Below are 22,900 nucleotides of genomic sequence, written 5' to 3'. Positions count from 1 at the left end.
GAAGGTTCTCAGCCTGTCAGAAAAGAGGGGTTCAGAAACTGTAGGTATTTTAAATAGCTGCACAGGAAAGGTGCTGAAACAGGGCTAGACAAAGATGAACTACAAAGGAAAACTACAAAAGTTGCACAGGGATCTGTGTTATCCACACTAGCCCTCCAGTATACTTTCTGAGACTTAATACGTGTGTAAAAAGGGGTCCTTTTCTTGTGTCACATCTGATGGCTTTTCTAAGAACCTTTAGCACCAGGAAGCCCCCTACCTGCTTACAGCTGCGTCTGTGTCCCTCTTTGGCTTCTAACCTTCAGCAACCATGGCCTCACTGTTGGTATAAAGTCTGCACTCTTGGGCAAAGTTCCTTCAATCTGTCTCACAGCTGGCTTCCTGGCCCTCCGTCTGGTCAGCAGGAAGTGCATGGTCTCCTTTGCCTCTGTATACTCCAGGCAGACAGATCCCAGCCAGTTTTTTCTCCTTGCCAACCAGGGATATATCGTGCAAGCCACAGGCCACCTTAAAAGTTCTCCAGGTTCATACAAGTTACAGAGGACAAATAAAAACAGTGGTCAGTGGTCCTCTCCAAGTTCTTCGCATGAAGGTAGAGATGAAGAATAACACTTTTTTTTCAGAGCGGTTCTCAACAATGAGAATGAAAAAAAAAATTTAGCTAATTGCAGAGCGGATCCATGATGAGCCCTGTCCTACCATTCCTGTACTGCAGCTGCTGGTTCAGAGCCATTGAAGGAGCAAGCAGTAAAGGCAGAGTCAGATCTAATCCCTTCCGAATCTGTGCTTATTGTCTTTATCAAAGCACTACATGAATTAATTATCACTATATAGTGCATACAAAAAATGACCATCGGGGGGGAAAAGTGAGTATAAGAGAAGAAACTCCTAACAGTTTATTGTGCTGTAGCAGTATGTTTTCACTCAAATGGAAAGAAACAAGTCTCAGTGTAATGCCTGTAGGTACAGTAATTAAAGGAGCTGGGTTTTCTCCTGGGGTTGATGCTTGTCCAGGTGTATATAATACTGTGTTTTGCTACCAGATTATCGGAAGGCAATCTTGCTTACTTCCAGTGTTTTCTTATACCCCTGTCACATTTAAATGCATTTGTGTTATACCTACATCTGAATCAGAAAAGAAAATTTTATGCTTTCTTTTAGTTAAAAAAAGGGGGGGGGCGGGGAGAAAGCAAGCAACTGGAGGGGCTGGAAAGATGGCTCAATGATTAAGAGCATGCACTTTGCTTCCCAGAGGGCCAGCACACACGTCTGGCAGCTCACAACTGCCTGTAAGTCTAGCCCCAGAGAGCTGCAACGCCTCTGGCCTCCTGCAGTACCTGCACACACACAGGCCCACCCACACACATACACACTAAATCAACACGGAATGTCTAGAGCTGTAAAGCACTTGCCCAGCATGTTCAAAGCCTTTGCTGTTGGGTACAGTTGATCCACATAATAGGAAAACAAGACAAATTTTTTTTAAATTTTTTTTTAAAAACATTTAACATGCATTTAAAAATGTGTATTGGCTTTGGTAACACATATGCTAAAATCAGAATGCCACAGAGAAAGCTGTTAATTTTTAACAAAGGGATTAATTTTGGAAAGTTACATCCAAATTGAGTTCTTAATATTTTTGTGCTTATAGAGATGAAAGAATATCATCACTGTAACTCAAGCAACAAGGACCAGTAGAATTCTGTTGCTAGCTCAATACATAGTTTCAATTTTCCTAGTAGCCATATTAAGAAAGACGAAATTAATTTCAACAATACAGTTGTTTAGCCCAGTGTAGTTAAAATATTGTTATTTCAATATGAGCCATATATTTTTAAAACATATACGGCTGGTGTAATGGCTCAACTAATAGAAGTTTGTCACCAAACCTGACTTCCTGAGTTCAACTCCCAAGACTTACAAGGCAGATGGAGAGAACCGACTCCTGCAAGATATCCTCTGTCCTACGCCCATCCACCAAGGTATTCAAGGTTCAAGCGTGAGCACATGAGTGAACACACATACATACACACGAGTAAAATAAAAATAGGTACAATTTCTAATGAATGAGGTATTTTACATTTTGTATTAGATTGAATCTAGTATGCATTTTATACTAACTGTTATGGGTTCAGGAATAGCCTCACACTGACCACTTGAACACCGGGCTCAGACTGATGGAAGTTTATTGAACGCTGAATGAAGACTGACCGGTCAGGGGCATAATCTGGGCTCAGGAGCCAGACTGTGACGTCAGTCTGTTTCTAAGACATTTTATAGGAAAAACTGTAACCAGGTAACAATCAAGTAACCAGGTATAGGAAGCAGGGGGTGGGGGGTGATCAGCATTACATCATTTTGACTAGCTAAATATAATAGATTTTGTTCCAAGTGTGTTGTATCTAGGTAGCTAGACAAAACATTTTAAGCTGATTGGCTAGGCTAGAGGCTTGGAGACTTTCCAGTTCCCCACCATTCGGGGAGAAAGGGCACAGCAGAATGATGTTGCGATCTTAAATCTAATAGAACATACATTTATCTTTAACTGAAGCAGAACATGCATTTATCATCTATTGTTTTATTCTAGGCAGCAAGTATTGAACTATTGAATTGTATTCTGGTCTCAGGCATGTGGGGGACTGAGAACCTGAACTCTATCTCACCTTGCTATCAAAATGGAGACTTGGAGGCAAAATGGCTTCTGATATGCTAAAGGAGATAGCAGGTGTTAACAGAGGAGCTACAGTTATGCTAAGAGCTAAAGTGGGTCCCAAAGGAGGGTCTATAGAATTTAAGCAGGTTAAACAGGTTACAACACTAACAATGTACCTCATTTTAAGACTGCACACCCAAAAGGGATCTTTCAGTGCTAATGGATCTAAATCTGTAACATACAGGATTTTTTCTTTTCTTTGACAGGGTCTTTTAAAGGTAGTGCAGGCTGACAACAACCTTGAACTTATAACCCTTCTGCCTTTACTTTCTAACATCTGGGATTGATTACAGGTGTGTGGCACTATTTATTAAGTGCTCGGGAATGAACCCAAACATGCTAAGCAAGTGCTTATGTTGAGCTGCTCCCTGAAGCCCACATACAGGATCTTAGTAAGATTCTGAAGATTCCAAATTAAGAGAACGATGGAGTAAAGAAGAGGAAGAAACAACTCAGGAAGGCACCAGGTACCCAAAAAGCAGTTGGTTGCTACACAGATGAAGGCCTCAGAGGAACAAGGAGCAAGATAAACCTGGGGGCTCGAAGAATGGAAAAAGAGTTATAAAAACAGGAAATTGAATGAAAGGCAAAGACTAAAATTTGATTCTTATTCCCTAGAAAAATGATGCCTGTTGCCAAAACTAAGCTGACTGGCTAGTTTCTGGAGAGCATGGGCACATAACTTTGGTCACTATTGATCAAGGTCCCACTCTGCTTCTCAGCACAAGGATTGTAATTTGTCAGGTAACCCAGAGCTGTCCCTACTCAGTACAAATGCTGAGCTACTCAGGAATCCAGTAGGAAATCCAAACACTGATTTACTGACACATGGAGGTACTCCGTCCCAGAGATTTATGATTTATACCCCCTTTTCTGATCACCTTACTCATCTTAAAGATGAGCACACAGAAGTGGGTAAGTATAAGATTAAAATGGAATTGGGTTCACTCCAGGGAGCCATCACTCAGACTGCCCCACTGTAGAACTCCTTTGTGACAGGAATGAGACACAGGCTATAAGCTAGCCCAGTGGTCCCATCCATGAATACACTGACAGTTAATTACTGCCTAATGCCTTTACTATTCACTTCATACTAGAGGTTCCTGGGGGTTCACAGACAGATTTGGGGTTTTGTTGTTTATTATTAAGGGGAGGGGTGGGATTGGGTGTTTTATTTTTGTTGTTTTGTTTTGTTTGAGATAGGGTCTACCTATTTAGGTCAGGCTAGCCTTAAAGTCATATCCTCCTGTCTCAGCCTTGCAGGGCTGGAATTACAGGAATGTGCCCCTACATCTGGCCCACAAATTTTTTTTTGCTAATTTGTTTTGAACTTGTATTGTCATTTCTGGCTTCTTTAGGAAAATCTTCTGACACTAGGTTCGAAGTCACCAGAAACAGCGTCAGTAAAATTTTTTCCTTAAGAGAGATATAAACAAAATCTACCCGTCCTCTTAAAGTCCCAAAGCCACATGGAGGAATGAGTGTACTAACATTGGCTCTGGGGAACCAATGAATTTATTGGGTTTATTTACATAATGATGGATATGACATTATGAACAGGAGTGTGAGTGGCTTTAAATCAGCCACACTAGAAGATCTACACCCATCATGGATAATGACACCCTCCATGTCCACAGAGATGGGGCTCTCCTCTCCCTCGTCCTTCCTAGCCTGTATATTCTAGCCCTTCTTTGAGATCATGTGCAATTAGGGCAAACTGCATACAGCTGGTTGGGAGGCGGGTCAGCAATATTCAACAAGCCCAAGAATGGTGAAGCCGCAGCTGAACTCATAGAGACGGTGGCAGTTTGGCTTGGAGATATAGTCTGTCAGAGCTGAGGAGGACATGCTGCTTTAAACCCAATGACTAGCTGCCCGTGGGCTGCCTCACATGAGAATGAGAACTCAACTACATGGAGGCCTCTCTAAAGCCCAGCCTGGCTTCCAACTGTTCTGTTGAAGTGCATTTGAGTGACAGGATAATCTATAACATCTACACGTTTTTATTGTTAACTACTCAAGAATCTAACCTATATCATCTATTAGTTACAAATTATGACCGGTAGGGTAGGTTATATATGCTAAAATTTAATTGTAAAATTATTAACTATGAATTCCTTCAGTTTTCTCAGGATTATTTCTTTTCCTGATGCTAGAGAATCTGTTTATATATTTCCTTATATATCCATAAAGTCATACAAAACAAGAAATCATGGAAAATGTATTGAAATGTATATGAAATTTTAATCTTTACACACTATATTTTGATAGACTGAAATTATGTAATATAGTAAAATTTTACATAAGAATAAACCTCTCTCTACTAGACATAGCAAAGTTAGTTTTTCTATCTACTATTTGCTACACCTAAAGATTAACTTCCATGAAATAAGAAATCAATGCTGCTAACTCTTTGGTCTCAGTCCATGTGGGGAATAGTAGGACACAAATCAATTTGCGTATTTGAGTGTGTGTGTGATGTATGTACACATATATGTACCAGTGCTTGTGGAGGTCAGGGGATGCTGTCAGGTGTCTTCTCTATCACTCTCCACGTTATTCCTTAAGACAGCTCCTTTGACTAAGTTTGGTGGCCAGCAAATCCCAGAAATCCTCCTGTCCCTACCCCATACAGTGATACCATTACAAGCCTGCCTGCAGCCATGCCGGGGCTTTCATATCAGAACTCCTAGGCTCATGCTTGCAAAGCTTACCCACAGGACCATCTTCTTACCCCTCTCTTAGTACTGCCAAACTACTGTCCAGCAGTCCTGCCACTATCCATTTTCTCTGGGCGGTTAAAACAAACAGTAAAATTTACCAGTTTAATTCTTCATTTTTTTTCCATTCAACCTCCAGTTGAATCACTCATCCAAAATGGTCAGCATGAAAAACAGAAGAAAAGAAAAACATAATTCCTATGAACTCTTCAAAAAAGGAAGTGAGACTTGGCTAATCAAAAGGTGACTGTAGGTGGCCTGATTAAAGTGGTAGTTCGGATCTCTCTGCCTTCACCAGTGTACTCGAACTTGAACCTTGGCTCCTCTTCCTCTCTGCTCTCACCCTTCCTTAGCCAGGCACTGCTTTGGCATTCTTTTCCAATATCATCTATTCACAGCCTCTCTGGCTCTTTTACTGTTGCCCAAAGGTTCCCCTAGTCTCCACTTGCTTAGGATACCCCTACTTGAGCCTGGTGTCCTTCCTGCTCATTACTGCTCTCCTGGCTGGCCCCTTACCTCTCAGTCCACAATAACAGGTAGCTGAGATGCCGGGGGCTAGGAAGAAAGGGAAGGTACCTTTTGGCTACAGATGTGATAAATGGATTTGTAAACTGAGCATAAAAAATGCAACAAATCAAGATGCAAAATGTCATATAAGCAAAGAACGCAAAGAACTTTGGGAACTATCTGCCCAGGTCAACAAGAATTGACCATGATAACTGTAAATATTCTAAGTCTTAGGCAGTTTGGTTGCAACAACAAAGCACCATAGACTGAGTAGGTTAAATAACAGAAACTTATTTGTCAGAGTTCTGGAGTCTGGGAACTTCAAAATGAAGGTGCCAGTGTGTCTGTTCCTTAAAAAAACCTCTTTTTGGATTTGAGACGGATCCTAGCATGACAGGGAAGTGATGATTCTTCTGGTGTCTTCTGTGGACCTTAATCCTATTCAGGAGGGCTCCACTGTCTTGACCTAATTACTTCCTAAAGGTCTTACCTCCAAATAACACCACTTGGAGGTTTAAAAGCATCACTCTGAATTTGGTGAGGGAGGGCACTGTATTTCGTTCTTTTTAGTGCATATGCATGCCAGAGCAAATAGAGGGCAGACACATCCCAGCATTTCACTGTAGAATCACTTCTCAGCTCTATCCACATGTAAGGCCTATGGTTATTTCTCTTCCAAGTTTTCACATTCACCCAGTCCCCAATAAAACCTCAGACACAGCTTCATCATGCTTTCAGGTTATCATTATGCACCAACTTGTCTCCCTGCTCCAGTCACTTCTCTGTTTAAATCATAACACATGAGGTAATTGCATAAATTTCTCAAAAATCTTCATTTTATTCTACCTCTCCTAGCTAAAAATTGTTTGCTGAATCCATACTACTTTCAGAATAAAATTTAAACTCCTCAGTATGAAAAACAAGGATTTCTCATAGGCCAGAAAGATCAGGGCTGGTGTGGACGAGGCTGGGAGGTAAGACATCATCCAGCGAGGCTTTTAACTTCGCTCTGACAAGAATTTCACTCAAGTACCACCCAGAGCTGTAGGGACACATCTTGAACTGCTTAAATCGCTTTTTCGAGAGGTCATGTCAAATCCTTTACCTTTTATTCTTAAATGAGGACCTAGAACTGGAGTTCAGAAGTTCATTCTAGGATGACCCTTTAGGGAGGAGCAATACCAATAGGAAATGGGGAACGATTTCATGGTTTTAAACAGGGGTTTATGTTTAGACTTAGATTATAAAATCGCTTTGCAACATAGACTACAACTGGAGATGAGTTGGTACGCAGGGATGCAGGAAGGAAAAGGCAGCAGATAACTGCAGCCCCAGACAGAGATGATGGCTGTTATGATAGTAGTGGGGATAGATAGGCAGATATAAGTGAGATTTGGGGTTAAACTAAGAGAAGGATCAAATCTGGAGGATGAGACTAAAGAGATAGTCTGGGGTGACACCTGGGTTTCTAGGCTCTACAATAAGTCAGTGGGGGCAATCAGTCACGGGAAGACACCAAAGTAGCACTTGTGGAAGCGCCACCAAATAAACAACTGCAGGAAGGTAAGATCATACCAAACAGAGGCCACTCAGACATTTACATTTGTGATTATTGTATAAGAACAATGTCCTGGGCATTTCTGTGTGAGTTAGTGGCTGAGATCACTGAAAGGTGAAGAAAAGATAGCTCCCGAGCAGCCACAGGAAGGTCAAAGAGCAGATTGTGAGTCCTCATCAACAACCAAACCAATACTAACAGTTTTTTTAATGTAAATTTCATATGTGTTTGTGGGTAGGTGAGGTAGAAGTTGAAACAGGGTCTCACGCTGTAGCTCAGGTTGGCCTGGAACAAACTATGTATCCCATGCTGGCCTTGAATTTGCATTGGTCTTCCTACTTCAGCTTTCTAAGTCCTGGGATTATAGATATGAGCCACCATCTTTAGCTCAGGTTTTGGATTATGTGAAGGAAGGCGTGCCTACTTAATAAAGCCAGTACTAGCTGACATCTTTATTATAAGGAATGTATGATGTTCCCCCCAAACAGCACAACCTATTCTGTTAAGAGAAATACAAAAAGAGAGAGAGAGAGAGAGAGAGAGAGAGAGAGAGAGAGAGAGAGAAAATTGTCAAATCATCATAAACAAGATGTGTCTGTAGAGCAAGAGTGTCCTCAAGAAGAAAGGCTTTAGCAAGGAATTAAGCAGGTAGAATATGGGAGCTTAATATGTGTTTGAGAAATGGGACATTCAGAGAAGGTAATTTTCCAGGTTTAGAGAAAGATCTCAGGAGGCCAAAGTGATGAAGTGATGAAGGATCCAGGAAGGATGAAAGACTGATATAAAAATATTTCAAAACTTCATGAAAATGATGTCACAGAGCTAAATCTGTTGGGATGTGCTCATGCAGGTTAAGTGTGCATGAATAGATGTTATGCGGAGGTCACATGGCCATGAAGGTCATGTGAGCATGAAGGTGGGCGTGGAGGTTAAGAGGGCATGGAAGTCAGGTGGCCATGAAGGGCAGGGTTACATTTTTTGCCTTGAGCATCACAGTACAAACAGCAACTTGGTCTTTATGTTGTTCTGAGTGCTAGAACCCTGTTACCTTCTCTTGGAGACTATCAGGTTGCACCCTGATAGGAAAGAAAAGAGAAATGTCACCCCTTTGGCCCCCATAGAGAATCAACATGCAGATTCAAAGCTGCATAATGAAACCTGGCAGTTTCTCTAAATTCCCTTCTAATCTCTCCAGGGGCAGGAAAAGAAGAAGCCCTTTGTGGAGTTTGATTGTGGGCCACGGGGCCTGCTAGAACACGGTGAAGGAGGCATCTTGCCCTCTGTTCTATAATTGGCCCATAAGGGCTGTTACCTCCCAAAGGAAGCTGATGTACCCCTCCCTGAGCCCTAGTAGTCCCAAAGCAGAGTGACAGCCAGTGTGCTTGCTAGATCATCTAGGTTGCCGTAGCAACAGGCTTGCCCCTGGAGCCATGGGTTGATGGCAAAATGATTAGGCCTCTCTTAAAGGTTGCAGCTTCAGGTTTTACCAAGAAATCAGAACAGGTGGGTGGCCCTAAAGCCCCAGAGCCAAGCTTGTTCATGGCAGAAAATTTACTTCAAGGGGTCAAACGGCTAGCGTATGAGCAGGAGCTGCGTTCAACCATGGATGGGAACAGAAGGCACAGTTAGTCAGCAAGTCTGAGAGCCACGCCTAGGATGGATTTTGTGGCAGGAAATTGAGGATACGGTAGAGTAAGAGTAAGGGAAGGGCCAGAGTGTATGAAATTTCCTTTCTTTGGCTATTGGCTGTACAGTGTAGTAGATGAGCTGAATTAATAGCCAGAGACTCTAGACATCCTCATGGCTCCCAGCCATGTGAATCCAGTGCTAGCTTGTTTTCATTCATTTTTATACTCTGAGTTGAGGAAATCCAGTTCTGGTGGTTCTTTAGGATGTCACCCTCAGTTTTCATTCAATCTTTGGGTGGGAATAAGCGTGTGAATGTGTGTGTACCTGTGTGCATGTGTGTGGAGGCCAACAGTGGGTGTCATTCCTAAGGTAACATTCCTTATATTTTTTCAGACAATATTTCTCAATTCCTTCGGGCTAGACAACCAGGCAATGTTGGCTAGCCAGTGTGCCCAAGGGATCATCCCATATCCACCTCCCTAATGCTGAGATTACAGTCAACAATATCACTTGAGTAGAATTCTGTACAGTGTGGACAATTAGACACACTTCCTAGCTAAGCTATAATTCTCCGGTAGGACCGACACCTACTGTCCATCACAGCTTGGATCTATTGGAATATAAATGCTATCAGGGAAGGGTCTTTGAGAGTTTATCCTTGAATTCTTAACATGGAGCGGGTACCTGAGTATGACTGTTTTGGATTGGGTTTTCATTTTGCTTTATTTTTAAGACAAAGCCTTAACTTTGTATCCCCACATGAACTTGAATTTGCCATTCTTCTGCCTCCATTTCCCAAGAGTTGCAATTGTGGGCATTTGCCACCACAGCCTGTAAATAAGTAGGATCTTAATAAAAATACATTGAGGAAATGATTGATCAAACAGGTCATTGACAACCTTCTTAGCCTTTGCATACTCCAATTGCAGGACTCTTCATCAACATTTTCATTGGTCCTTTTCTTACTTGGGGGTAGATATTAGAACTCAAACATCCCAACTAATTGTCACCAAGTATGTTAGTGATTAGAAAGTATTAATACTATCCCTGGGTGAACTCTTGGACACTAATGCCAGCCTGGAGTATGACAAGATTCAAGATTCCAAACCTACTTTTAACCATCACAGTGATAGCGTCCACGTGCCCGCATCAGTGACCACAGTACTTATCTACAGATCTCCCTCTTCCTGAATGGAGAACTTGTCATCCTTCACAAGCAAAGACTGTGGACCTTATGAGAGTTATGGCAAGACCTGGGGTGCAGCTCATTGGTAAAGTGTTTTCACAGCATGCACAAAGACATATGTTCATCCTGTAGGACAGAGAGGGGGAAATTTTCCCTTCTGGCAGGTCTCGTGGTCTACCTGTAATCTCAACACCCACATAGGAGGAGGGAGGGGAGGACAGAAAGAAGGAGGTATGGAAGAGGGCTGACCTAGAGTGATACAGTCACACCCTGATTCACAACTGAAGACAGGTAAGATCTCTGTCCCAATAAACTATATATAATGTCATGTGAACACGTATACTTTTATTTTCTTCTTATCACTTGAAACTATCTGAAGTTATTTATATGCTGTGTCTGTATGTCTTCATGTTTGCATGTATATGGGCACATGTATGTGAGTGTGGAGGCCTGAGGTTGACCAAGTTTATGTTGGGTGTCTTCCTAGATGGCTCTCCACGTTGTCTGAGGCAGGGGCTCTGACTGAACTTGAACCTGCATTTGGAGCTGCCCCAGAGATGCCTTGTCTCTACTTCCCAAAAACTGTGACTGACAGGTAGGCCATCATGCCTGCCCAACATTTATGTGGGCTCTGGGATCCAAACTCAGGTCTAGTCCTCAGGCTATTGTGGCAAGCATTTTATCTACTGAGCCATCTCCCCAGCTCTGTTATGTTGCTCTCCTTTAGCTTCTCCCATGGAATGTTAGCTCCAGATGTCACAACTTTGCCTCCCCCCCCACCAACATCAGAAGCTACTGGATAGACGGATTGTTATCCTGGACTCCTTGGCGTGGGCCTGCTGTATGCCTAAGCACTCTCCTCTGTTTTCCTGCATTAATCTCCATGGGCATGAGTGACAGCCACCACAGAGCCATGCACCCTGTTTACTTCCTGACTGGGTCTGCTGATGTGGGCCTATGCCCTGATTACCCACCCCTGTAACACACCAGCAGCAGCAGCATGGCGAAGACAGCTGGACTTCCTACTGAAGAGGAGGCAATTTCTTTCTCTACTCTTTACAGTATCCACAGCCTGGGACAAAGATTCTTTGAGCTCCCAGATATATTTTGTAAAATAACTCTTTTGTTCTTTTTAGTCAGCCTCTTGCCTAGGTATCCTATGTCAGCCCATCTCAATGACAGACCTGGGGCTGTCACTAAGTATAGGTACTTTGACTGGATTTGGCTTTTGTGCATTTTTCTTTTTCCCTGTGTCACTTTTATCCACTGAAGTCCTTCAACTTTGCTTTTTATCATCCATAGAAGAACATAAAACTAACTTTTACTCAATTGTCTCAAAGACTTACAGCCTCTGTCAGCTAACCTAGGCCTAGTCCTGAAAGCTTCTGGTCTCGTAAAATCTATCCTAGGCCTAGAATGTTTTCAGCCTCAGAGACTTACTTCTGAATAAGCTCACCATTTCTTGTTCTTTCTGAGCTCTGGGCTGCCTGGTTCAACTCAGCTGTTCTGGATCAAACTTCTCTCCAAGTTGACTTACTTAATCTGGCTTTTCTCTGGGCCTCTGAATTGTTCTGCTTGGCCTCAAACTAACTCCAGCAATCTGCTCTAATCTCCTGTCTCCTTCTTATTCTCTGGCTCACTTGGTCTTCACCTGAGTTCTCTCTCTGCAACCACTTTATTACTGTCCTGATAGAACCGCCTGTTCTCCCTCTCATTGTCCGTTAAGTAGCTTCCCTTTCCTGTCTCTTCTTATGAAAATTGGGCATGTTCTAGTCTGTCAAATCTTTCATCCTTGTTTCTGCCACTCAATTAAACATGACCTTCTAACATGGGTGCTTTGTTCTACAAACTAACTTTACCTTCATGGTTGGAATTAAAGGCATATCTGACCATATTTGAATCTAAGCTTTTCTTTACCTGAAACTTGCTGTATACCAGGCTGGCCTTGAACTCAGATCTGCTTGCCTCTGTCTCCTGGATTCTTTGACGGTAAAGAGGCTGTGTATTTGTATTGCAGCCAGATCACACAGACCTAGAAGGTCTTGGATATGATTCCTTGACGGAACAACCATGTTCTACATTAACATTCCTCTCCAGGAAAGCCTCTACCACCACATAGCCCTCAGCAGAACCCAGAATGTCTGAGCCTACTGTGGGAACAATTGGAACAGCAGCTGCTGACATAACGCAAGGAGAGTAGGTTTCATCCTGTAGGTGGTGGAGAACAAATGAAGGGCTTAAGTTAAGAGATTATGTAGGAGAACAAGAGCTGAAGGAACAGGTGCTTAGTTGTTGACATGGGAGAGACTAGGATGCCTTTGGCCATTGCCATCCTTTCCACAGAGGTCCTGAAGCAACAGAATCCCACTGCCCTTCTTCATTCTGTGGCAGTCAACAGTTGACTCCAAATATTTCTGACCATCTCCCTTTTGGGTACTGGTTAGATATGCTGCACAACTTTGTGTGTCACCAAATAATGAGGCCTCCAATTATTTAGTCAACTGTTCTTCCTGGGTGTGTCTGTTTTCTAGGTATTGCTAGTGAAACTGACAACCGAGCTGGAGGACTAAGTAAAGGAGATCTCCCCCTTTAAAGAATACAATCAAAGGCAGAGTACTGAAACATACCTGGTCAAAGCACTGAGAATAAAAGTGACTGTTGAGATGCTTGCCCCTACATGGGATGCTTATATCACTCTTCCAAGGCTCAGGAAAAAGATGTAAGAGCCAGAGGAAGAGGGGAGTGTTGGCTTTTGGAATGTCACAGGTACTGTACTCTTGAGCTCAAAGCAGCTGTTACCACCTGCAAAAAGCCTTCACAAAACTGAGTCCATCAACATCCTGTCATGAATTCAGGAGAGAGGACAAGGCCTCACCCTCACTGAGGTTTGAGGTTATGACCATAGTGAAGCCTCACCTGTCCTCCACTCTCCTTCCCTTCCCTTCTCTCTCCTCCCCTCCTATTCTTCTCCCTCCCCTCCCCTCTTCTGTGCTTTTCTCCTCCCTGTTTCCAGCTTAACAAGTAACTAATAATGTCCAAGATATCCTTGAAATCTCTTGTTGCATAAAAATACAAGGAAAAAATCAGGAAAAATCTGGAAAAAATATAAAGGCAACAGTTCAGGTTAGACATAGTTATTTGGCTGCACCCTCCCCGTGTAACTATTGAGGTTAGCATCAAGCAGCTGGCTATCCATTTAGAACATGCTGATTTTCCTTATAGAAATAGCCTTCAGACACGTTTTCTTTCTAAATGTAGGGGGTGGAGCATTCTCCCCACTGGCTCCATCATTTGTTCCTGTGACCCGGTCAGTATTTTTACAGGGCAGGCTGTAAAGGCATCTACATGTGTGTATACTCAGCTCTGCTGGGTATTCTTTTCTTCGTGTGTTGAACAGTTTGACAAGTCCTGTCTCTTAGAGTGAGCTTACTATCCTTTCTTCAGCTTCCTGATGCCATATTTTGGAGACAGCTGATGGACTTGGGCATTTCCTGTTGGACATTTGCTCTATCTTCATCTCTCCTTCAAGCACCTGCATTTTGTGATGAGAGGCTGGGCTCATGATGGAGACCACTGGCTTTCTGACCTGAGCACATTTTGGTGCTGTCAGCAAGTATGGTGATCTGTATCATAGAGCTGTGCTCCTAACAGTCTTCTTCCCTCTGTACTTTCAAGTCTACAGTGACCACAAGTGCTGCTTTGTGCAAGCTTTGACTAGAGGGGCACAAACATCTTGTTCTCCTTTGCACACTCGGCATTGTACGCAAGCTCACACTGAGATTTCCCAGCCCTTCTTCTTGATATGGATGTGACCACTCCGACCTCTCAGCTGCTAGTTGGGAATTGCATCCTCCTTGGGTTCCTCTGGCTCCTCAGTGAGTAGTTGTTCAGCTCAATGACAGGCACCAGCTTCCCCTGAAGGGATCCTTTCATTAAAGTTAGAGGCTTGGAGGCAGGGGAGAGCAATGTGGAATCAGGTCTCCCTTGTGGCTTCTACTTCATCCTTTCACCCACTTCACATCTCATCTCTCTTTCTGATTGCTGGCCCTGAATTGCCAGGACCCAAGGCAAGAAGTAGAGCCAGATGCCACACAGGTGATTATGCAGCTCCTGCCACCTGTCAGGTCAAATCCCCACTGTGAATCACTTGCTATAGCGCAGGTGCTACCAAAGGGACGCCTGGATTTTTTTTTTCCCCTTTCTTCATTGTCTTACCTACTAATCATGGGAAGGAGGCTAATTAGCAAGTGGGTTAGATGTTCCTGGATCTTCTCACCATGGCTTCATCCAAACTTAATAATACCATCCAAACTAGGTAAGAAGTACGTAGGGCATGAGTAAAAATAAAATAAAAATGGGAGGTGTTTCTTAAAAACATTGTAAGGTCTCCTGTTATTTCACTGCCCCCAGGATAATACAAGATCCAAGATATGATGTTGTTTAAGGCAATAAGGAAAGAATATAGAAGCTAATTAGAGAGGTGCACAGATACTTTTTCTGCATATGTGACTCATCATCCCTCATGTACTAAACACCTAATATGTGCTATAAAGTAAGATAATTAAAAAATTGGACATTTGAGGATTTATATTCTATTATACAATTTTCTATGGGCAAAGAATTTGTAAGCATGCTTGGATGAAGCATGCAATGCATATTACACGTTATTTTATGTGCTGTCCGTGTAATGTCACGTTGAACTGTCTCAGTGACCTTGCGAGGTGGTGATGAATATAATGGGTGTTATTGACCTCCCCATCCCTTTCCAGGCAGGTGCGCCATTTCCCAGTTGTTGTATGCCCTGGTTGCTAAGAATTTACAGCTCTTCTTTCTCCAGAGAATTGTTTTCAGTCCAGCAGGAGCAACCTGAGGCTATTATATCCCCAAACACCAACCCAGGAGGATAGTCAGGAACTGACTGAGTGAGACTGAGGCCCTCACTGCAGGACAGGACTGCCTTTTGGTGAATCTCAGGAGCTCCCTGTGGGTTAGTTTAGGACTAAATTCCAGCTGAGGCCAGAGTATTGCACTGTCTTAACCCTAACACCTCCCTATTTTTCTCTTGAGACACTCCCTCAAGAAATCACAAGCTCTCTAAACCTTTTCTTGAGTTCCACCCAGGTAGTCCTGGGTGGGTGAACAACATTCCCACTTATGAGGAAATTGGCAGAAAGGATAAGGAACTTTTAAAGGAACTTTCCCAAACCACATAGTTAACTGTATTTGAACACAGGTAGTCAGAACTCATGTTTCTTTGTTTCTCACAGCTTTTCATACAGTTATATAAATTTAAAAAGGCTTATATACCTTCTCTCTCAATAAACATCAGTCTAATCCCCTACTCAAAGTACTGAGAATTGATAATCCATCAGATAAAAGTAGTCTGCTTCCCAAAACTCCCAAGTTCTGGATCAAGCCATGTTCGTTCAAAGTAGAAAGTAGTGTTTATAGTTATAAACACACACACACACACACACACACACACACACTTGGAGGACCCTGACTTTGAATGGTTCGTCTAAGGATTGTCTTGTAGCTCACTAGCCAGTCTTCATGGTAGGGGACTTAGGGTGCTCATGTGTATTTTTGCAATGACAAGTAATACTGCAATAAATAACCTTGAGTGCGGGTATTTTTGTTCCACTAAAGGAAGTAGCATGTGGAGACAGAAACCACACAGCAATTAAAAGAGAGGAAGTATAATGCTCGAAAATTATTAAACCCTGATAGAACAGCACAAAGAAATAAAGAACTATGAAGGTTGTGTAACATTTTCTACAGAAGGGCAGAAGGTAAACACATTGGCCAGACTCTCTCTGTCACAGCCATGCGATGCTCTATAGACAGCACATAAACAAATGGGCTGGCTGTGTTCCCAAACAATCTGACTTCCAAAACAGGCGGTGAGTTAGACCTAGGCAGCTGACCATAATTCTCCAAGCCCTGCTCTAAAAAATGTCCCAGTGCAGAAGGAAGGCACCAAAGCAACGAGGGTACGTAGAAGCCGCTTAGAAACATGCAGCTGCAGCTACTGCCTGCATGAGAAATTGACGGATCTCCCATTACTTTTGTCCATGTTGAGAGGCAAATAGGAAACTCCCTCCTGGCACACAAACCCACCTAAATAGTCGCAGAGCACTGCGTGGCCCACTGGCTGGCCACTAGACGGAGCTTGAGAATGGGGACTCAGGCACTATCTGATTCTATCACGTTCTTCGCCACAGGCAAACCCAGCCTGCCAGGATCAGAAATTGGCCCCATTTCCTTCTGCAATGTCTTTCTAGCGCCCTCTACCGACAAAACTTAATAACCATCCCCTCAGAGTCGCCCCGGAGGGTGGATCAAATCCATGGAACCAATCTATTCTGTAAGAGTTATCATCCTGAACCCTTGAGCACAGCGTGTTATCAAACTTTTCTCTTTTGTAAATATGACAATTGTAAAGTCTTACTCCTGTGTAATTTTAAATTAAAATTGAACATCGTTTCACATGCTGAGTTTTCCGTCAACGTTTGCATCCTTTGTCCACGGGGATCCAGACAGTTAGGCATAGCACTACGTAAAGTAGTGGTTGTCTATTCTAAAAGCAAAAGCCCCCATGAAATATAAAACATAAATTTTAGGTTTATTTGTTTTAATTTTATGTGTATAAATGTCTTTTTTATTAATAAACTTGTTTTTGTCTTTTTTGTTTGTTTGGCTTGGTTTGGTATTTTTGCTTTTCTTTTTGTTTTGCCTGCATGTATGCAATGCGTATTGTGTGCATGCCTGTTGCCTGCACAGGTCAGAAGATACCATCAGATCTGCTGGACCTAGAGTAACAGAGAACTGTGGTCCACCGTGTGAGAACTGGGAACTGAGCCTGGGCCGCTGCAAGAGCAGTAACGACTCGGAGCTGCTGAGCTGCCTCTCCAGCTCCCCACCGGCGTTGTAATAGAGCTTAAGGCCTAACATGCCTGGCTTCAAAGAAAAATTGTGCTTAAAGCCATACTTATAAGAAATGAGTTACTGGATGATTTCGTGGTTTCCAAAGTGGTCTCTTGTAGTAAGATTTCCTCCTATCACTTTTTGATCCCACACTATTAACTGAGCAGCATCTACTGTGAGTTCTTGTTGCTGGAGTTTCCAAAGTGCATTTGAAATTACGATTTCATTTGTCAGAAACGTATTGCTTTATAAACCCAGAGAACATTTAGTGTTGTTAGTTTGTCTCCTGCTGAGGACTGTGAAGGAGCCCGGTGCAGGGACCCAGCTTTGTTTGTTTCCGTTATTCCATTTAAAAACAACTCAACAGCCAGGCTTCACAATTTTCCTAGCATTGCCTCAGTCCATGGAACAGCTATAGCTGCTTTAAATTCCAAGACTCAGATAACAGTTTCCAATATTTTTTTTTTTTGCTTTTTTTTTTTTTTTTTTGTAATTCTTTTTTTTTTTTTTTTTCATCAATTACACTTTATTCATTCTGCATCCCCCCATAAGCCCCTCCCTCCTCCCCTCCCAATCCCACCCTCCCTCCTCCCTCTGCTTGCATGCCACTCCCCAAGTCCACTAATAGGGGAGGTTCTCCTCTCCTTTCTGATCTTAGTCTGTCAGTTCACATCAAAAGTGGCTGTATTGTCCTCTACTGTGGCCTGGTAAGGCTGCTCCCCCCCCCAGAGGGAGGTGATCAAAGAGCAGGCCAATCAGAGTATGTCAGAGGCAGTCCCTCTTCACATTACTATGTAACCCAATTGGACTCTGAACTGCCCTGGGCTACATCTGTGCAGGGGTTCTAGGTTATCTCCATGAATAGTCCTTGGTTGGAGTATGAGTCTCTGGGAAGTTCCCTATGTTCAAATTTTCTTGTTCTGTTGCTCTCCTTGTGGAGACCCTGTCCTCTCCAGCTCTTACTATTTCCCAGTTCTTACCTAAAATTCCGTTCACTCTGCCCAACAGTTGCCCATCAGGCTCAGCATCTGCTTTGATAGTCTGAAGGGCAGAGGCTTTCAGAGGCCCTCTGTGGTAGGTTCCTAGGTTGTTTCCTGTTTTCTTCTTCTGATGTCCATCCTCTTTTCCTTTCTGGATGGGGATTGGACGTTTTAGTTAGGGTCCTCTCTCTTGCTTAGTTTCTTTATATGCACAGGTTTTAGTGGGTTTGTCCTATGTTGTATGTCTATATGAGTGAGTATATACCATGTGTGTCTTTTTGCTTCTGAGACAACTCACTCAGGATGATCCTTTCCAGATCCCACCATTTACCTGCAAATTTCATGATTTCCTTATTTTTCATTGCTGAGTAATATTCCATTGTGTAGATGTACCACAATTTCTGCATCCATTCTTCAATTGAGGGGCATCTGGGTTGTTTCCAGCTTCTGGCTATTACAAATAAAGCTGCTACAAACATGGTTGAGCAAATGTCCTTTTTGTGTACTTGAGCCTCTTTTGGATATATGCCCAGTAGTGGTATGGCTGGATCTTGAGGAAGCGCTATTCCTAGTTGTCTGAGAAAGCGCCAGATTGATTTCCAGAGTGGTTGTACAAGTTTACATTCCCACCAGCAGTGGAGAAGGGTTCCCCTTTCTCCACAACCTCTCCAGCATGTGTTGTCACTTGAGTTTTTGATCTTGGCCATTCTCATGGGTGTAAGGTGAAATCTCAGGGTTGTTTTGATTTGCATTTCCCTAATGGCTAATGAGGTTGAGCATTTCTTTAAGTGCTTCTCGGCCATTCGGTATTCCTCTACAGAGAATTCTCTGTTTAGCTCTGTTCCCCATTTTTTAAGTGGATTACTTGGTTTGCTGCTTTTCAGCTTCTTTAGTTCTTTATATATACTGGATATGAGTCCTCTGTCAGATAAAGGGTTGGTGAAGATTCTTTCCCAATCTGTAGGTGGTCGCTTTGTTTTGATGACGGTGTCCTTTGCTTTACAGAAGCTTTTCAGTTTCATGAGGTCCCATTTATTGGTTGTTGCTCTTAGAGCCTGTGCTGTTGGTGTTCTGTTCAGGAAGTTTCCCCCTGTACCAATGAGTTCTAGGGTATTTCCCACTTTTTTTTCAAGCCGATTTAATGTGTCTGGTTTTATGTTGAGGTCTTTGATCCACTTGGACTTCAGTTTTGTGCAGGGTGACAAGTATGGATCTATTTTCATTTTTCTACATGTAGACATCCAGTTAGACCAGCACCATTTGTTGAAGATGCTATCTTTTTTCCATTGTATGATTTTGGCGTCTTTGTCAAAGATCAGGTGTCCATAAGTGTGTGGGTTTATTTCTGGGTCCTCTGTTCGGTTCCATTGATCCACCATTCTGTTTCTATGCCAGTACCATGCAGTTTTTAAAACTGTTGCTCTATAGTACAACTTAAGATCAGGGATGGAGATACCTCCAGAAGATCTTTTATTGTAGAGGATTGTTTTAGCAATTCTGGGCTTCTTGTTATTCCATATGAAGTTGAGAATTTTCCTTTCCAGGTCTGTAAAGAATTGTGTTGGTAATTTGATGGGAATTGCATTGAATCTGTAGATTGCTTTTGGTAAGATGGCCATTTTTACTATGTTAATCCTACCAAGCCATGAGCATGGGAGATCTTTCCATCTTCTCATATCTTCTTCTAATTCTTTCTTCAGAGATTTGAAATTTTTTTCATACAAGTCTTTGACTTCCTTGGTTAGGGTTACTCCGAGGTACCTTATGTCATTTGTGGCTATTGTGAAGGGTGTTGTTTCCTTAATTTCTTTCTCAGCCCTTTTGTCTTTTGTATACAGGAGGGCTACTGATTTTTTTGAGTTAATTTTGTATCCTGCCACTTTGCTGAAGGTGTTTATCAGCTGTAGGAGTTCCCTGGTAGAGTTTTTGGGGTCACTCACGTATACTATCATATCATCTGCAAATAGTGATAATTTGACTTCTTCCTTTCCAATTTGTATCCCCTTGATCTCCTTCAACTGTCTTATTGCTCTAGCAAGGACTTCCAACACTATGTTGAAGAGATATGGAGAGAGTGGGCAGCCTTGTCTTGTCCCTGATTTCAGTGGGATTGCTTTAAGTTTCTCTCCATTCAGTTTGATGTTGGCTATAGGCTTGCTGTATATCGCCTTTACTATGTTTAGATATGTGCCTTGTATCCCTGATCTCTCCAATACTTTGAACATGAATGGATGTTGGATTTTGTCAAAGGCTTTTTCAGCATCTAGGGAGATTATCATGTGGTTTTTTTCTTTCAGTTTGTTAATATGGTGGATCACATTGATGGATTTCCGTATATTGAACCACCCCTGCATACCTGGGATGAAGCCTACTTGGTCATAGTGGATAATATCCTTGATGTGTTCTTGGATTCGGTTTGCAAGTATTTTATTAAGTATTTTTGCATCAATGTTCATAAGGGAGATTGGCCAGAAATTCTCTTTCTTTGTTGAGTCTTTGTGAGGTTTAGGTACCAAGGTGACTGTGGCTTCATAGAATGAATTTGGTAATATTCCTTCTGTTTCTATTTTGTGGAATAGTTTGAAGAGAATTGGTGTTAGCTCTTCTTTGAAGGTCTGGTAGAATTCTGCGCTGAAGCCATCTGGTCCTGGGCTCTTTTTGGATGGGAGACTTTTGATGACCGCTTCTATTTCTTTGGGGGATATAGGTCTATTTAGTTGATTTACCTGGTCCTGGTTCAGCTTTGGTAAGTCAAATCGATCAAGAAAATTGTCCATTTCATTTAGATTTTCAAATTTTGTGGCATATAGACTTTTGAAGTAAGTCCTAATGATTGTTTGGATTTCCTCAGTGTCTGTAGTTATATCCCCCTTTTCATTTCTGATTTTGTTGATTTGGGTGGTGTCTCTCTGCCTTTTAGTTAGCCTGGCTAAGGGTTTGTCGATCTTGTTGATTTTCTCAAAGAACCAGCTCTTGGTTTCATTGATTCTTTGAATTGTTTTATTTGTTTCCAATTGATTGATTTCAGCCCTGAGTTTGATTATTTCCAGCCGTCTACTCCTTCTTGGTGTGTCTGCTTCTTCTTTTTCTAGGGTTTTTAATTGAGCCATTAGGGTGCTTGAATGAGCTGTCTCGAATTTCTTCTTGAAGGCACTTAGTGCTATGAACTTTCCTCTTAGCACTGCTTTCATTGTGTCCCACAAGTTCGGGTATGTTGTGTCTTCATTTTCATTGATTTCTAGAAAGACTTTAATTTCTTTCTTTATTTCTTCCCTGACCCAGCTGTCATTTAGTAACAAGTTGTTCAGTTTCCATGTGTGTGTAGGCTTTTTGTTATTTCTGTTATTGTTGAGGTCCAGCTTTATTCCATGGTGATCAGACAAGATACATGGGATTATTTCAATCTTCTTGTATCTGTTGAGGCTCGCTTTGTGACCCACTATGTGGTCTATTTTGGAGAAGGTTCCATGAGGTGCTGAGAAGAAGGTAAATTCTTTTGTGTTTGGGTGTAAAGTTCTGTAAATGTCTGTTAGGTCCATTTGATTCATGACCTCTGTCAGAGACATTGTTTCTTTGTTTAATTTCTGTTTGGTTGACCTGTCCTTTGTTGAGAGTGGGGTGTTGAAGTCTCCCACTATTAATGTGTGTGGATCTATATGTGCTTTAAATTTTATCAATGTTTCTTTCACAAATGTGGGTGCCCTTGTATTTGGGGCATAGATGTTCAGGATTGTGATGTCTTCCTGGTGGAATTTTCCCTTGATGAGTATGAAGTGTCCTTCCCCATCTCTTTTGATTAATTTTGGTTGAAAGTCTATTTTATCAGATATTAGAATGGCTACTCCTGCTTGCTTCTTGGGTCCGTTTGCTTGGAAAGTCGTCTTCCAACCCTTTACCCTCAGGTAATGTCTATCTTTGTGTCTTAGGTGTGTTTCTTGTATGCAACAGATTGCTGGGTTTTGTTTACGTATCCATTCTGTTAATCTGTGTCTTTTTATTGGAGAGTTGAGTCCATTGATGTTGAGAGAGATTAATGACCAGTGGCTGTTAGATCTCTTGATTTTGATGTTGGCTGTGCTCATCAGGTTGTGTGCTTGGTTGCTTTTTGTTTTACTGAAGTGAGGTTATTTATTTCCTGTGTTTTCTTGAATGTAGCTAGCTTTCTTGGGTTGTATTTTCCCTTCCAGTGTCTTCTGTAATGCTGGATTTGTTTGTAGGTATTGTTGAAATTTGTTTTTGTCATTGAATATCTTGTTTTCTCCATCTATGAGGACTGAGAGTTTTGCTGGGTATAGTAGCCTGGGCTGACATCTGTGTTCTCTTAGGGTCTGCATGATATCTGTCCAGGCCCTTCTGGCTTTCATAGTCTCTGTTGAAAAGTCAGGTGTGATTCTAATGGGTTTGCCATTATATGTTACTTGGCCTTTTTCCCTTGCAGCTTTTAGTATTTTTTCTTTGTTCTGTATACTTACTGTTTTGATTATTATGTGGCGGGAGGATTTTCTTTTCTGGTCAAATTTGCTGGGTGTTCTGTAGGCCTCATGTATTCTAATTGGCCTCTCCTTTAGCTTGGGGAAATTTTCTTCAATGATTTTGTTGAAAATATTTTCTGGGCCTTGGAGAAGGGAGTCTTCTTTTTCCTCTATACCTATTATTCTTAGGTTTTGTCTTTTCATATTG

General features: G+C 42.1%; 1 long non-coding RNA gene across 2 annotated transcripts in view; it reads left to right on the top strand.

Annotated features, from left to right (window-relative positions):
* Nucleotides 1-1,399: 1,399 nt before the first annotated feature.
* The window catches only part of LOC132652477 (uncharacterized), a 50,968-nt gene continuing 29,467 nt past the window's right edge, over nucleotides 1,400-22,900 (top strand). Inside the window, exons 1-2 of one of the 2 annotated variants that reach the window (XR_009590116.1) lie at nucleotides 1,400-10,604; nucleotides 10,801-10,908. This is a non-coding gene — a long non-coding RNA (uncharacterized LOC132652477). The other variant, XR_009590115.1, reaches the window with a different exon arrangement.

Source organism: Meriones unguiculatus, chromosome 2, assembly GCF_030254825.1.
Source record: "Meriones unguiculatus strain TT.TT164.6M chromosome 2, Bangor_MerUng_6.1, whole genome shotgun sequence".
NCBI classification, from domain to species: domain Eukaryota; kingdom Metazoa; phylum Chordata; class Mammalia; order Rodentia; family Muridae; genus Meriones; species Meriones unguiculatus.
The sequence above is the reverse complement of the archived record's forward strand: the minus strand, read 5'-3'. Positions and strand labels throughout refer to the sequence as shown.